General features: G+C 38.1%; 1 protein-coding gene across 1 annotated transcript in view; it reads left to right on the forward strand.

Moving 5' to 3' along the window:
* The window catches only part of Adcy1 (adenylate cyclase 1), a 149,749-nt gene that overhangs the window by 117,785 nt on the left and 19,472 nt on the right, over positions 1–12,492 (forward strand). The window lies entirely within an intron of this gene.

Here is a 12,492-nt window from a genome sequence, read left to right on the forward strand (position 1 = left end):
GGGAATAGAATTCTAGGTAGATGATCTTTCATTTCAGTGCTTTAAAGACGTTCCACCATCTTCTGTCTGGCGTTGTTTCCAATAAAGAAGTCTGCTGCCATCTGCACTGGTTTCTCTATATGTAATGTGTCTTTTTAAAAACCTGTTTTTTAAAGAATTTATCGCTGGTTTTAAGTGGTTGTGATGTTCTTGGTGTAGTTTTTTCATACTTCTTGTATTTAGGGTTTGTTGATTTTCTTGGATCTCTGGCTTTACAGTTCCATAAAATTTGGGAAAATCTTAGCCATTTTTTCTTCCAGTATTTTTATTTCTATCTCTCCCCACTTTCTGTCTCTCTCCTTCTTCAGGAACACCCGTTACACATGTACCACACTTCACTAATACTCTGTTCATTTTTTTGTTGTTGTTTTTTCCTTTTTCTGTGTTTATTTTTGGTAGTTTTTACAACTATGTCTTCTAGTTCACTAATCTTTTCTACTGAAATGTCTAACCTAATGTTAGTTCTACCCAGTGCATTTTTTCACCTCAGATATTACAAGTTTCTTGAAGTTATAGTTAGGTCTTTTTAATATCTTCAATGTTTATACTTACAGTGGTTCCTCTGCCTTATATGGAATACATGCATAATAACTGTTATAGTATCTTTGTCTAACTAATCCTATTAACTGTAAACAAGTTAATATTGGTTTATTTCCTTATTATGAGTTGTACTTTTTTGCTTCTTTGCATATGTTAATTTTTAATGGGTTATATTATTTTTTTTTTGAGTGCTGGATAGTCTTGTGCTCCTAAAATTATTCTTGATCCTTTCTCTGGGACCCTGATAAGTTACTTGGCAACATTTTGATCCTTTTGGGTCTTGCTTTTAACATTCATTAGGAAGAAATTGAACAACACTTATTCTAGGACAAATTTTTCCCACGATGGAGGCAAAACTATTTTCAGTATTCTACCTGATGGATAGTGAATTATGAGGTTTCCCATTTTGTCAGTGGGGGTAGGAACTGTATTGAGCATTGTATGAGCTTTGGGGGATTGTTCCTCTGATTTGTTGGGTGATTTGTTTTCTAATCTGTCCTAATTAGTACTTAACTGAAGACTTGAAGGGAACTCTCTACAAGTCTTCAGACTTCCCTCTCCTCTTTGATATCCTCCCTGTGAACTCATGTGGCCTTGATCTCCCTAGTCAACATTGTGAGAACCCACAGGCTGCATATGATTTTATTCCGTAAGCAACCTGGAAACTATACTTTCCGGACCCACTGGGCCAAGAGAGAAGTGGAGCTGATCTGAACAGCAGGCAGCAGATGAAAGAGAAATATATAGAGAGAATAGCCTGTATATTGGCAGAACTTGATGGATAGGAAGTATTGAGATGGGCAAGGGGCAAGCAAGGACACTGAGCAATTAGGACAGGGGAGGGGAGGCTAGGTACACAGATTAGAAACATCTGCATAATAGTCAGCCTGCCCCATAGGATTAATAGTATGTGTAAAGACTTATGCATGATCTGAAGAAATTGTTAGTGAGATGCATACATGTTTTCATGATTTTTGTAGTCCCTGGTGTAACCAGACAAAGTCAGCATTTCTGGCAGGGAACTAGAACTCTCTCTGTCTCTCAATGATGCTTTCTCCTTTGCCTTTAATTGGTCATTTATGTCCCCGGTCTTGGAGTTGGAGAAAGATATGGGGCTTGGAGCTGCCATCAAAATGACCCTTTCAGGGCTCAGAATTCAAGCTCACCATGACAGCTGGATTGCTGGAACAATTGGACAGGATAAAACTGAAAGGGAATTTTGTGTTTGAAACACAGTCCTTTGCAAGCATAGGGTAGGACAAACAGTTTAGCAGCAGCTCCCAGAGAGAGACTGGGGGTGGGGGGCTAGGTTAGCTGGGAGCTGGGCATTTGGCTAAAGATTTGATTCAGGCCAGTGCCCTGCCTGTGAGAGAACTTAGCTGTAACCTAACCTGCTAGCCTCAGCTTGGATACCCAGCCAGTGAGAGCCCTTCAGAGCAGCCACAGTTAGGAGGGGTAGCTGAAGGAACCTAGGCGGTACTGTGAGTGAGGGGATTCCAGCCCTCCAATCTTGACATGGTTGGTCTCTAGCAGACTGAGATCAGAACAAGGACCTTTGGACAAAAGGTCCAGAATTTTATTTAACAACAGGGGAGTTCTTCAGCAGCCTGAGTGTTTGAGATTGGATGAGGCAGACTTACATAGGAGTGAATTTTGGATCTCTTCAAGCTACTCAAGGAAAAGTGGATTATGGCTCAAGATGGTGTAGATTGGTTCACTAATCCCATAGAGGTGAGATGACCTCTTAAACTGCTTCTTGACACAGGTGATCTTAGACCTGCATATCAGGCTTGCCCTGGAGAAGTCAGCACTTTCCAATGTGTACTCATGATGCTATAATGAAGAACCATCTTGAGAAGGTCACATGTGAGCTTGCTGCTTTGGACAATTCCCTGCATCTTTCTGTCTTCAGGAACCTGCAACAAATACTAGTACACTGTCTCAGTGGGTGTTTCCATTGAGATTTAGTTTAGCCCCTAGAAGTGCCACTGAGACAAACCTGTGGGAAACTCTATGAAGTGGAATACCAGTTGTGTCATAAAAGGGAGTGGACCTTGCTTTCCCCTTAAAGGCCAGTGGCTTTGGTAGCCATCTGAAGATATTCTGGAGGGACTGAGCAGGCATGTGTTATCACGCCTGGGAGCTGGGTCTCATAAGCTGCAGTTGTGGGCATTGGATTTTATATGGCCTCCTATGTCCCCTGACTCAGTGCAGAGTTGCTTTGCCCCCTGTGTGGCCTTCTCAAGAGGCACCAGAGATGTAGATGTGATGCAGTGCTCAGCATCAGAGCACTGATGGAGTGTGCTGAGTTAATCTTTCTTCAGTAAGTTTCTGCCAAGGGAACATTGCATTCCATAGTACCTTGTACTGAAATGCATGGCAGCTGAGAACTATTCCAGCTGGCTCCAATCCCAGTCCACTCTTACTGTTCATCTGTCAAGCAACACAAAAGAAAGAAGGGTCGAATAATCCCCAGTCTTTGCTTTCTCCAAGTGGTGCATAGCATAAGAGGACAAGGAAAGAAGTATGATCAGCACACATAGGAAACATCAATTCTTGTCCACACAATCAACCACATCAATGCACACAATATTTTCATTTTCTTTCAACTTTTTTAATGTTTTGGCTGTTTGATCCGTGTGTGTGTGTGTGTGTGTGTATGTGGTCCTTTTTTTCTTTTTACTTATTCTTTTTTTTTTCCTTTTAAGATTCACATTTTCTTTAATTTTAACTTTTTCTTTCATGCTTTATCCTGCTTTCTGTTTTTGAATTTTCTGTTATTTTGTTTTCCCTTTTTCCCCTCTTTATTAATTTCATTTCTATCTTATTTTTTTATGAGGATTGAGCCCAGGAATGCTTAACCACTGAGCCACATCCTGAGTCCTTTTTAATATTTTAGAGACAGGGTCTCACTGGATTTCTTAGTGCCTTCCTGTTGCTGAGGCTAGCTTTGAACTTGTGATCCTCCTGTCTCAGCTTCCAGAGCTGCTGAGATTACAGGTGTGTGCCACTGCACATGGCTTGAACAATACATTTTGACCAAAGGCTGAGTCATTGAAGAAATCAGGGGAGAGGATTTAAAAATTCCTAGAATCAAATTAAAATGAAAACACAACATACCGGAGGTGTGAAATACAGAGAAAGCAGTACTAAGAGGGAAGTGTATAGCTATGAGTGACAACTTTAAAAAAACACTTACAGAACTCAAGTAAATAACCTAATCATGTATTTCAAGGCTTTAGAAAAACAAAAACAAAGGAGATCCAAAATCAGTAGAAGGAAAGAAATAATAAAGACCAGAGCTGAATTAAATGAAATCAGACTAAAAGGACCTTTGGACAAAAGGTCCAGAATTTTATTTAACAACAGGGGAGTTCTTCAACAGCCTGAGTGTTTGAGATTGGATGAGGCAGACTTGTATAGTAGTGAATTTTGGATCTCTTCAAGCTACTCAAGGAAAAGTGGATTATGGCTCAAGATGGTGGAGACTGGTTCACTGATCCCACAGAGGTGAGATGACCTCTTAAACTGCTTCTTGACCAGGTGATCTTAGACCTGCGTATCAGGTCTAAGAATCAATAAAAAAATCAATGAAACAAAGAGTTAGTTAACAGATTGACAAACTCTTATCTAAACAAACAAAAAGAAAGAAGACCTACATTAACATAATTAGCTATGAAAATGGAGACATTAAGCCAGATAGCACTGAAATACAGATGATCAGTAAAAACTATATTTCAATAAAATGGAAAATCTGGAAGAAATGGACAAATTCCTGAACGTGTCTGATCTTCCAACATTGAACCTAGAGGATATAGAAAATGTAAACAGAGAAAAAACATGCAGTGAAATTGAAGCAATAATGAAAAGTCTTCCAACAAACAAGAGCCCAGGTGGTCCACTGCTGAATTTTGCTAGACTTTTAAACAACTAATACTGGTGCTCCTTAAATTGCTCCATAAAATGGAAAGGGAAGAAATCCTTCCAAACTTATTCTACAAGCCAGTGGTACCCTGCTGCTAAAACCAAATAAGAACAAAATGAAGAAAAAAAAAGTACTGTTAAGTCAGGCATGATAGCACACACCTCTAATTCCAGTGAGTTAGGAGGCTGAAGCAGGAGGATTACAAGTTCAAGGCCAGCCTCAGAAATTTAGTGAGGCCATGAGCAACTTTTTGGGATTCTGTATCAAAATTAAAAAAATAAATAAAGAAAGAAAAATGGCTAAGGATATAGCTCAGTGGTAAAGCACTCTTGAGTTCAATTCCTAGTAGAAAAAAAGAAATAAAAGGAAACAAAAACCTGTAGACCAATATCCTTGATGAATACACATGTAAAAATTTATATATTATACTTGTAAATTGAATTTAAAAGCACATTAAAAATCAGTCATGCACCATGATCAACAAGTTGCTTTCATTCCAGGGGTGCAAGAATGGTTCAACATATTCAAATACATTAATGTAATAAAACATAAAATAGAATCAAGGACAAAAATCACATGATAATCTCAATGGATGCATAAAATGCCTGTGATAAAATTCAGTAACACTTATTAATTAAAAACAAAACAAAAATCACTGAAAAAACTAGGAGCAAAGATCATATCTTAGCATAATAAAAGCTATGTATAACAAACCCATTGCCAGAATCATCCTGAATGTGGAAAAACTGGAATCATTTTCTTTAAAATCAAGAACGAGACTAGATTGTCTACTCTCACCCTTTTATTCAACGTTATAGTTGAAATTTTAAACAGAACATATAGGCAAGAGAAACAATCATAAGTGATACAAGTAGTAAAGGAGGGAGTTAAATTATTCCTGTTTGCAGATGATATAATTCTAAATTTAGAAGACCTTAAAGACTCTACCAAAAGACTCTTCAAACTGATAAATAAATTAAAAGTTGCCTCAAAAATATAGAGATGAATCTAACCAAGGAGGTGAAAGACCTCTATGATGAAAATTATAAAACACTGAAGAAAGAAATTGAAGAAGATACTAGGAGATGGAAAGACTTTCCATGTTCATGGACTGGGAGAATTAATATTGTTAAAATGGCCCTATAATCAAAAACAATAAAAGGGTTCAATGCAAAGCTTATTAGAGTACCAAAGACTTTTTTCATAGAACTAGAATAAAAGAATCCTAAATTTCGTATAGAAGCACAAAAGACAAAAAAAACTAAGCAATCCTGAGCAAAGGTTGAAATTCTAGAGAATTCCAGTTGAATTTCATCTCATTGAAACATAACAGTATAACTTCTGTTTAGTTCATAAAATCAACTGGCATGGGGAAGAACTACATTTTTCAGTCAAGTTTCAACAAAAAAATCTTTGCATCTCTATGTGGACTAAAAACTATATAATGAGTTAGGAAGGACAGGTACTTGGACAGCTCATAATTCAGATGTTGACATAACAGAACTCAGAGGCAGACTTTTTTTAATCACAATGTAATAAGCCAAGGTTTCGTTCTTAATCAAAACATTCAATTGCATTGTTATCACTAAAATATTAACATTCACATTGGAAAGAGGATAATTTTTTTTGTTCCATTAATAAATACAACAAAACCAGTATTTATTTGTTTGATTTTTATTTATTTTCGTACCAGGGATTGAACTCTGAGGAGCTTACCCACTGGGTCTTATCCCCAGACCATTTTTAAATTTTTTATTTTTATTTTGAGTTGGTGGTCTCTAAGTTGCTTAGGGCATTGCTAAGTTGCTGAGGCTGGCTTTGAACTTGGGATCCTCCTGCCCCAGCCTCCCAAGCCGCTGGGATTACACAAAACTGCTTCCTCTTCATCTCACCCTTTAAGAACCTTTCTTCTTTGTGTATTAGAGGGTAACACAGTAACACATAATAATGTGTGCCCCATGGAGAGAAGCATGTTCTAAACGTTATATTGAAAGGACTGTGAGATGGAAAGACAATCAGAGACTGGAAAATAGAGGCCACTGACCTTTGAGTGAGACCCAGAGCAAGACATGGATTTCATGAGGCTTGCTGCCTGTGTTGCACCTAAATAGTAAAGGCTTGTGGCAGGCGCATGCCCATGTTGCCTTCTGTGACTTTTCTTTCCAACAGAGTCCATGAACCCTGAGACCCTTTCAGAATTGCCCATGGCCATGTTCTACTGTTTACAGATCAGGCTCCAGGCTGTCTGGGCAGCCCGTGCACAGCTCTGCTCTGACCTGGAGGTCATGGCCCAGAGTTGTCTCTTTTGTCTTTGCCCACTGTGTTTTGCTTTTGCTAAAAAGCAGGATAAACACATTGATGGTGCTGTCTTCATAGGTCCTGCTGATTCATTGGCCATTTTTCCTCAGAAAACACCTAATGGTGGGGTCCTTCCCAGCATAGCCAGGTGATCTTGTGGTCAGAGTGGCCTCATGCCCAACCCCCACAGCTCAGGCCTCCTCACATCTCTCCTTGGAAATCTCCACTTCGTGATTTAATGGTTAGAATCACTACATGAAGTTTAGCTGCAAGTAAATAGCCAGTTCAACTTAAATCATAGCAGTCCTACCAAGAAGAGAGACTACAATTTTAAGGCTGAGGAGGCCACATGCCATTCTAGAGTCCTTGATGAGTACAGCCCTAGAAATGGGCCTCTAAAAACAGATATTTCGTACATATTTTATAACCAGGAGACAGCAGCACAGAGAGATGCAGCTGCCTCTCACCACATAGGACATGAACCATGGTGCTGGTCTCTGAGCCATGGCCTTTAGCAATAAGTCTTGGGACTTCAGCAAGGATGTGATTATGCAATTTCTACTATACCCAGAAGTTTGGTGCCCTTAAATACTGGCACATGTAGATTTCCAAGGCTGAGCTCCTTGTGCATCAGATTTTCTGTGATGGATGTACAGTGACACCAGTGGCTTCTGTCTTTGAAGGCTGCCCGTGCCACAGGCCATGGGCCCTGCCAGCAACACATCTTAAGCCCCCTGGTGGCCCATGCTGCTGTTTTCATCAGCCTCTGCAGAGCCCTGCAGCTGGTGGTGAGCAGGCTAGGACTAGGCTGTGCCTGCTGTTCACATAGGAGCCTCTGGTTTCCTGTTCTAGGAGATGGTGCTTATTACTGGCCAGAGCTCTAGGTCCACCCCACCAGGTCCCCACAGAAATCTCTCTCTCTCTCTCTCTCTCTCTCTCTCTCAGAGCATTATAGTTACACATAGTAATTGGGTTCATTTTGACAAAATCATACATTCATGGAATTTGATTTACCCATTTCAGTTCCTGTTCCCTGCCACCACCTTTCCCTCCCCTTCTTCATCCTACTTTTCTCCTTCCTCTGTGCTTCTGATCTTACTTCCACTTGTTTATTTGTATATTTTTGATGGGTGCTTTTTACATATACATAAAGGTGGAATTTCTTGTGTTGTATATATACATGCATGTAGTGTGATTTTGTTAAACTTATTCTGTATTTCCTCCCCTTTGGTGTCCCTCTTCCCTCCTTCTCAATCTTCTTCTACTGCACTAATCTTCCCTATAGCTTTATGAAATCCAATCCCCCCACCTCTTTCCCCCCCTTGTTTTGCTCTAACTTTTATATATGAGAGCAAACATTTGACCCTTGATTTTCTGAATCTGGCTTATTTCATTTAGTGTGATGTTTTCCATTTCTATCCACTTAGAGGTAAATGTCATAATCTCATTCTTCTTTATGACAGAGTAAAACTCCATGGTGTATATACCTTATATTTTCTTAATCCATTCATCTATTGGTGGGCACCTGGGCTGGTTCCATAACTTGGTTATTGTGAATTGTGCTGCTATAAATATTGACCTAGCTGTATCACTGTAGAATAATGATTTTAATTATTTTGGATAAATATCAAAGAGTGGGGATAGCAGGTCCATATGGTGGTTCCACTCCTAGTTTTTTGAGGAATCTCCATACTGTGTTCGAGAGTGGTTGCACTAATTTGCAGTCCTATATATATGAGTGTATCTTACATTCTCACCAGCATTTATTATTATTTGTATTATTGATAATTTTCACTTCAACTAGAGTGAGATGAAATCTTAGTGTAGTTTTGACTTGCATTTCCCAGATTTCTAGGGTTGTTAAATAATTTTTCATATATTTGTTGGCCATTTGTGTTTCTTTTTAGGACAAATTCTATATAGTTCTTTTGCCCATTTATTAATTGGGTCATTTGTTTTGTGATACTAAGCTTTTTGAGTTCTTTATTTATTCTGGATCAGAGAAGTGTCTAGCAAACATTTTCTGTTATTCTGTAGGCTCTCTCTTCATGCTCTTAATCATTTTCTTTGCTATGCAGAAGGTTTTTATTTTGATGGCATCCCACTTATTCTTATCTTTATTGCTTCAGCTTTAGGGGTCTTTTTAAGGAAATTGGTGCCTGCACCTGTATGATAGAGTATTGACCCTTTGTTTTCTTCTAGTAGTTGAAAAGTTTCTATTCTAATTCCTATGTCTTTGATCCACTTTGGTTTGACTTTGTGCAGGGTGAGAGATACAGATCTAATTTCATTCGTCTACATGTGAATATCCAGTTTTTCCAGCACCATTTGTTTAAAAGACTATCATTTATCCAACATGTATTTTTGGCACTTTTGTCAAGTATCAGAGGACTGTAAATATGTGGGTTTATTTCTATCTTCTAGTCCATTGGTCTTTATGTCTATTTGGATGCCAATACCATGCTGGTTTTGTTACAATAGCTCTGTACTATAATTAAAATCAGGTACTGTGATGTCTCCTGCATCACTCCTCTTGCTCAGGATTTCTTTGGCTATTCTGAGTCTCTTATTCTTCCAAATGGATGATGAATGTAAGGGCTGTTTTTTTCTTGATCTGTTTTTTTTTTCTAGATTAATTCCCAAGTATTTTAGTTTTTCCAGGTCATTATAAATAGGATAGTTTTCCTTTCTCAGCAGGATCACAGTTGTAATGCAGGAAAGCTATCGATTTATGAATGTTGATCTTGTATTCTACTGTGCAGTTACTTGATTTGTATAGATATAGGATCATGTCATCAGCAAACAGATAAAAATTGACTTCTTCTTTTCCTATTTGTATTCCTTGGATTTCTCTTTATTGCATGAAAACTTGGGCTGATGTTTCGAGGACTATATTGAATAGGAGTGGTGGTGAGAGTGTCTTGTTTATGATTGTAGAGGAAATGCTTTTAGTTTTTTTTTTCCGTCTTGTATGATGTTGACAAGCCCAAAGGCTTGTCATAAATGGCCTTTATGATGTTGAGGTAAGTACCTTTGATCTTCTCTAGCATTTTTATCATGAATGGGTGCTGCATTTTATCAAAGGCCTATTCTGATCATGTGATTTGTATCCTTAATTCTGTTTATGTGGTGAATTACATTTATGGATTCATGTATGTCTAGCAACATTGCGTCCCTGTAACAAAATCCATTGATCGTAGTGTATTATCTTTTTGATGTGCTTTTGAAAGGCGTTTGCTAATATTTTATTAAGGATTTTTTGCACATATGTTCTTTAGGGGCACTGGCATTTAGTTTTTTGTTGTTGTTGTTTGTTTGTTTGTTTGTTTGTTGTTCCTTGATGAGTCTTGGGTTTTGGTATCAGGGTTTACTGGCTTCATGGAATGTATTTGGGAGTGTTCCCTCCCTTTCAATTTCATGGAATGATTTGAGAAAGACTGGTGTTAGTTCTTCTTTAAAGGTCTGGTGTAATGCAACTGAGAATCTATCTGATCTTGGACTTTTCTTTTTGGGAAGACTTTCAGTTACTGTTTCAAGTTCATTACTTGATATTGGTCTGTGTAGGTTTTCTATATCTTCCTGATTAAATTTGGGCAGGTCATTTATGTCTAGAAATTTGTCAGTGTCATCTACATTTTCCAGTTTATTGGAGTATAAATTTTCAAAATAAGTTCTGATAATCTTCTGGATTTCAGGGGGTGTGTGGCGATATGTCCTTTTTCATCTCATTTCGGTTATTTGGGTTTTCTCTTGCTTTCTTTTGGTTAGTTTGGCTAAGAGTTACCAATACTACTTATCTTTTAGAAGAACCAACTCTTTGCTGCACTGATCCTGTGTATTTTTTATTCTCTATTTCATTAATTTTGGATCTGATTTTAATTATTTCCTGTCTTCTACTGATTTTGGAATTAGTTTTTCCCCCCTAAGGCCTTGAGTGGTAGCATAAGCTTATTTATTTGGGATCTCTCTATTTTTTAATGCAGGCAGTCAATGCTATAAATTTCCCTCTTTGAACTGCTTTCATCCTATCCCATATATTTTTATATGTTGTATCTCTGTTCATGTTCATTTCTAAGAATTTTTTATTTCTAGTCTCATTTCTTCTTTGATCCATTCTTCATTTAACAGAGTATTATTCAATCTCCATGTGTTTATATGGTTTCCAATGTTTTTCTTGCTATTAACTTCTGGTTTCATTCCATTATTATCTGATAGGTTGCACAGGATTGTACAAGTTATTTTGTATTTATTAACATACAACATGGTCTATTTTGGAAAAAGTTTCATGAGCTACTGAGAAGAAAGTAAATTCAGCTGTTTGGGGGTGAAATATTCTGTAGATGTCTACTAGATCCATTTGACTTATATTAATATCATAAATATCTTCCTTGAATGGCCCATTGGTGATAAGAATGTGTTGAAAGCCCCCAGTAGTTTTGTATTGAGTTCTATCTGGGATTGAACATCAAGAGGAAATATGTATGTGTGTGTGTATATATATATATACACACACACACACATACACATATGTAAATCTATAAGGTAATTTGAACATCAAGAGTATGTGTGTGTGTGTGTGTGTGTGTATATATATATATATATAAAATTAGGTGCACTAATTGGGTTATATATATTCACTATTGTTATATCTTCTTGTTGGATAGCTCCCGTTACCAGTCCATAATGGCCTTCTTTGTCTTATCTGGTTAACTTTTGCTTAGAATCTGCTTGTCAGTTATGAGAATAACTACACCTGCTTGTTTTCAGATTTCATTTGCATGGAATATTTTTTTCCATCATTCTACTTTCAGCCTGTGAGGTCTTTGCCCATGAGATCAGTCTCTGGCACACTGCAAGTAGTTGGATCTTGTTTTTTGATCCATTCTGCTAATCTATGTGTTTTAATTGGGGAGTTGAGATCATTTACATTCAGTGTTATTATGTGCATATGTTTTTATTTTTCTGCCATTTTGGTTTTTGCTATATTTAACTGTCTTAATTTTCAATCAATTGGCTGCTCTTCTAGTGATCTTAATCTCTTTGGGAGCTTTGGGTTTGCTTTTGGTTTCCTCCATTTGCAGTATGTCTTGAGTATTCTTTGTAGAACTGGCTTAGAGGTCATGAGTTCTTTTAGTTCATCCATGTCATGGGAAGTTTTTAATTCTTCATTGAATTTGAAATGTAGCCTTTCTGGAGACAGCAATCTTGGCTGGTAGTTGTTTTCTTTTAGAGTTTCGAATACCTCATTCCAGGGCCTCCTTGATTTGGGGGTCTGAGTTGGGAAGTCTGAGATGAGCCTATTGGTTTGCCTCCAAATGAGAGCCGACATCCCACAGCATTCTTGTCTCAATATCAGAGGGATATGAGCTCTCATGAAGGAAGACAGAGAAGTTCTAGAGGGAACTTTGGGTGGCTTAGGGAAGTATCCACTGCCTGATACTGGGCCAACAGACCTGGGTGGATGCCTGGAGCTGGTGCAAAGTATCTGGTTCCCAGGAAGTGGCTGGGGATGGGGCAGACCTGAAAGTGAGGAGAGCCATTGTCAGTCCTTTGAAAGTTACAGTGGTAGGGGAGGTGATTTATGCATACAACTGTGAATTCCCCAGTTCTATAATCTGACTCTGGTCCCTGTGTCTGGTGGGAGGGAAGGGAAAGCCCTAGTGTGGACTGTTCATTCACACAGAGTCCAG

This window comes from Marmota marmota, unplaced genomic scaffold (genome assembly GCF_001458135.2).
Source record: "Marmota marmota marmota unplaced genomic scaffold, marMar, whole genome shotgun sequence".
Classification (NCBI taxonomy): domain Eukaryota; kingdom Metazoa; phylum Chordata; class Mammalia; order Rodentia; family Sciuridae; genus Marmota; species Marmota marmota.